The following is a 5,718-nucleotide window of genomic DNA, read 5'->3' as shown; positions in this document are numbered from 1 at the left end:
CATACTTATTGAGGCAACCACTTGAAATCCACATATATAACAAATAAGCAAGTAATCATACAAGTCCATGATACGAATTGTAGTTTGTAAGCAAAGTTGTAAATCTTGAAGTTTAATAATAGATACATATGCTACCCCAAAATATGAAAACATTTAAAAAGGGGTTGTGAAAACTCACTTTAGTAATTGGAGTAAAAAAGGAATAAGAATAACTCGAAGGCGTCAAAGGAAACCGAAGCGGTCAATCCGTACGCACTATAAATAAGAATAAACACGACTTTTAACGACTATTCTAACGGAATTTTAAGGTTGATTAATTGTATGAATAATTTTAGAAGTTAGTTATTATTTTATTATAATGTATTACCAATTTTATGGCTCTTTGATTATTATATTACTATTTATGTTTAATGGTAACTTGTTATTAATAAGATATAAGTGGTTTAACGGCGAGAATATGGAGTTTATACTTCCGAAATACTTTAACTATTATTTATAAGTCGTAATTATAATTATTGCTTTAACGAGACGATGTTTAGAAAATTAAAGTGTACGTTACGTTTAATAAACGATTTTTAATAATGGTTTACGGAAACAAGAAACTTGATTTTTAAATGTAAAATGGTGAGATGTACTTCATAGTTAATTTACATAATTTTTATTTAATTTAAAAAGATTTTTATAAATTTATTTTGATTTTTAATTGATTAAAATGATTAATTAAGTATTAATAAATTGGAAATTAAATTATAAAAAAACGTGTCTGGCCCGGGTTTCGAACCCGGGTCTGGAGGTTATAAGTTTTGTGTTTAACCAGTTGGACTAGGCCTCATGTTCGGTTCTTAATATTTAAATACAGTAACAATTTAAATGGATTTTGAATTAATAATAATAATAATGAAACAGTTTAAAAACAAAAAGAAAAGCTTGACTCGGGTTTCGAACCCGGGTCTGTTGGTTACTGGACAACGAATTAACCAGTTGCTCTAAAGATATATTCGTTTTAAACTTGGAAAAGATTATATATAATTAATTACCAGATTCATCATCTTCTTCATCTCAAACACATAAACCCTAATTTTCAAATTGAAGATTCTGTTCGTTGATTGTCAAAGTTACTTTGGGGGTTTTGTTTGTTGATTCAACGACGTTAATATGCATATAACAATTACCTTAAATGTTGTTGTTTTGGCCGAGACCCGGTTGCCGGAAAACTAAGAAGAAAAGCTCCCAATTATAGAAAATCAGTGTATTAGAGGGGGGTTAAGAGGCGAGTTTAGCTTTAGGTTATGCTTCTATTTATACTAGTAATCGTAGCGTATACGTGTTAATATTATTAATTTGATTTTCCGTAATTCCGGCAAAGATTTCGGGATTGATTCATGACTTTAAGTTCGTTATAACGTAATTAACAGTTGGTTAGGATTGTGATGTTGACGATTAATGTATTTTATATAATTTAATCAAGTAAAAAATGTTTTAACGGGGTAACGGCTACCTCCGACGCCAGATTCCGGTGGCCGGAGGCCCGTCGGAAAAGCACGACCAGGGAGGGCTGGGTAGGGTTTAATTTTTATAATAATATAATTTAAATTAAAGTTACACAATCAGCCCTTAGGGTTTGATAAACATTTTAAATGAAACTTAGTATCTTTAAAGTATTTAAAGTTTACACTTTTAATCCTAAACTTTATAATTAAATTATATATAGTTTTCGGTTTTGGATTACTTACGCGTTTAACCGGATTATCGATAAGCCTTAAGATTTCATAAGTAAATTGAACGTTGTAATAAATGGACGAACGTTGAACATAAATGTCGGGAATACTTTATTAATGGCAAATAATAATGACAAAGTATTCAAACGACCCAACGGGTCGGGTTTACAAATACAAATACGAATCGAAAATTGACGAATGTCACAGAGCCACCTTAGTATTTTTGGAAAAGTACAAGGACAAAAAGAGTAAAATATGAAATATTGATCCTTCGCGCTACGCGAACGGATAAGGATGCGGCCCTTTGCGCTACGCGAAGGAGCTGGAATAAAACCAAGGTTTGAACGGCATCGCGCTACGCGAAGTAACTGCCTGTGATTACTTCGCTTAATGCAAAGTAATTCTTATGCATGTGTGACATGTGGCAGCATGTGTCAGACCACGTGGCAACGCGACAGATGACTCATCAATATTGAGTCGGTTCACGCTACCCGAACGGCTTGATCTATTCTCCTTCCCGCTAAGCGAAGTATCATAAAATTTCCTATAAATAAGTGGGTCCATGGCACCTTCATTCTCACACCAAACGCACTCACCATTTACACATAGTTAGCCTCGGGAAGCGTGCCGAGAATCGTACAACGTGCCAAGATCCAAAGTTCTGATGGTTTAAGCTCTATAACGCGATAGAGAGTAGAAGTGCTGCTCGATCAATCTTAGGCATCTAACTCCGAAAACCCGTATAAGGTAGGGGTTCCACTTAAGTATTATTTTATTATTATTATTATTATTATTATAATAGATTAGACCATAGTCAGGGGTATAGCCCGAATCTTGATCACAGTTAAGCATAACATAACTTTTTATAAGCAGAAGTTATAGTCAAATATTCTTTCTTCATGATTAAGAAACGTAAGCTTTTACATACAATGGGTATAGTCAAAAATAATATTTCTTTATGATTAAGAAATATAATATTCATATACAATGGTTATAGTTAAATTAATGTTTCTTCATGAAGAATAAACCCAATATAGATGTTTCTTCCTAAATAAGAAGCGTAGCATATAATTGATAAACAAAGGAACTAACGGTTCAAATGTTTTATATAAGCAAATGATTTATCAATGTTAAAGCTATACAAAACAGACTACGGGTCTAAAGCTAGATCATTGATCTAGATATTTATACAAAGGTTATTCTCGTACTATAGGTCCGAGGTAGCAATCAGAAATCAATATAAGAAATCAATATCATAAATCAGAAGCAGAAAGCAGTGATCATAGAAATCAGTAACAGAAACTGATTACAAACAGAAAAGGTGAATACGCCCTAATCATTTGCAGACTCTTTAAGAGTCAAAATGTTTGCATAGGATCTATGAATCCTTAAATCTTGTGTTACAATAATAAGAAACAGACACTCCGATTAAAAGTAAACATGTGTCTAGATCCATTATACATGGTGACTCGGATTTACCTGAGGCCATGCATATTATCTATACACCTCTGGAAGTCAGCTGGGCTGTTCAGAGAAATGATATTGTGTATATGATTAATTGTACATGTAGTACATGTACTTAGGGTAATCACAACCCATTAAGTTGGGTGCCTGATGAGTTGTCACAAAGGTATTATTGTTGATTTCACAATGGTATTGAAAAGATTTTACAACAAAGTCAGCGTCATTCACCGGTTGTATGCTTACGTATATTCCCCCACATTTCAGGGAAACAATAAAGGTTAGATCAAACAATCAAGACAGATTAGAAGATTGGAAATATAGTCATTAGACGTCATCTGATGGCTCGGATATTTTATTACAGAATATTAATAAGAATCATATTTTCAAAAAGACATGTATTTGAATTATCAAACGAGTATTTAAATCCCGATTTTTCAAATAATAATATTTTATTCAAAGACTTCCGCTAAAAGAACGTAACTCTTATATATTTACAAAACAGATAACAACTAACGGGTGTCACGCCTAGGCCCTAGATCGGGGTGTGACAAAACCCCAACTCCGTATCACCACCATAACCTCCATGGTCTCACCATCACCTAAAATCCAAAATCCATCGGTCCGAATCGAAGACTGTTGAACGAACAGATCTTCGACGTTGTTGTCCGAAGTGAAGAATCGAAGACTGTTGAATGAACAGATCTTCACGGTGCCGGATTACCTATCTCCATCAGCAGTTGTCATTGCAACCCTTTTCTCTTTTCCCGTTTATCATATATTCCGGTGAGACTAACTCGTTCACCGACGAGGTCACCAGCCACCCTCCGCCGCCTAAGCGAGGTCACCGGCCACCCTCCGCCGCAAACGAGGTCACCAGCCTCCGAATCAGACCTGAATTTGTGCTTCTTCAACCCGAAAATACCAAACAACAACCTAAAGAACTTCACCTAATGTCGTGTAAACTTTATATCTACAAGACGAACTTCTAGCACAATTATTTCCAACTTTATTTCAACTATCTTCAAACTTTATTTCCAAAACTTCAACGGATACCATTTGTAGTTAACGTCTCGATTCGGATAATCGCGGAATTAGAACCTGAATATCAAGAACAAAGTTGAATCAGTTTATTCAAACCCGCTCTGATACCATTTGTAGGTTCCCTAATAGCCGGATCTATCATCGAATGGATTTTGTTCTTGATAAGCGATCGAGACGGGTGCGGTATAAACAAACGATCGAAAAAAGAATATAAAGATAATATTGAACGACTCCGTAATCGGTAATAAAAGATTCATAACATTAAACGAACCGATTCCACCCAATGTGGGCTCCCGTTGGGTGGTTGATTACACACTAGAAAACATACACAAACAAATGCAATGCAAGTCCCTATTTATAATAAAATAATAAATATTCTAGAAGCTCTCTTCCGTTGAAGTTAAGTGTGCGCACCTAAGCTCTCATCTCGGATCCGTATTTCTCGACAACTTTATCTTTGATTAACCAATATATGAATAATGAGTTTCGCCACATTAATATCGCAAGTCACATATTTTGGCCTTACAATCTACAAGCATTTATTGATGCCCACTGGCAGAGCACTTCGAATATGAAGCCTTCTCGAATGTCGACTGGGTTGGTTGCACGAATGACCGTAGATCCACAAAGGGGTTAGCTATCTACATGGGATCCAATCTTATATCCTGGATCGCATGAATTAGAACACAGTTTATCTATCATCTATAGAAGGTAAATACAAGACTTTGGCCATGTTCAAGTAAAAGTTAGATCTTCACTCAAACTGTCAGAACCATCAACTCGTCTTCTAAATCCGAGTTGGAAAAATTTTCTTGTGAGAATTCCATGTTTTTATATACTAGACGGGAGCCCGCGCGATGCAGTGAGAAACGCGGACTTTGGTAATCACATTACAAGTTTATGTGTGTTCATTGTTCGGTTTGAAACCGTGAAATTGTTCAAACCGGTCATTGGTTTGATTTCACGAGTGATTTTTTTTTCTTTAATTTTGGCCAGCCGATTTCAATTTTCAACAGGGTGGTTTCAGTTTTCGATGACACGGTTCGGCTCCCGGTTTAATTTAAAAATGATCAAACCAAACCGCAAACACTCATACGTAAAATGTAGTTTTTTTAACTGAAAAAAACTATAGCAATATGATACTCAAATTAAAGATAATAAAACGCTCGTTTTTATGGTGCAATGTTTTACTAAAAATATTAACGTATAAAAAAGTTATGACCGTTCAAATTTTGTGGTGGAAGTTGGGTTAAAAGTGAAAATAAAAGGAGTATATAGGTAAAGATTAAGGGTCATAGCTGTAAATATCGTTTAAATTTACAAAAGATGATTAAATTTAAGGGGGCAAAATTGTAACTATGTTTAGTGATTTGAAATTTCACGTAAAACTAATCATTCAAAAGACTATGCTACTCTTTCCAACATGCTTTGTTATATTGTAGGCTATGTATTAAATTTTGTAATTTACTTAAAAGCAAACGTCTTAATTTGCCCA

The sequence above is a fragment of the Bidens hawaiensis genome, unplaced genomic scaffold (genome assembly GCF_021521415.1).
Source record: "Bidens hawaiensis isolate Kalapana, Puna unplaced genomic scaffold, B.hawaiensis_p1.1 tig00001960_1, whole genome shotgun sequence".
In the NCBI taxonomy this organism is placed as follows: Eukaryota; Viridiplantae; Streptophyta; class Magnoliopsida; order Asterales; family Asteraceae; genus Bidens; species Bidens hawaiensis.
This window is presented reverse-complemented; position numbering follows the sequence as displayed.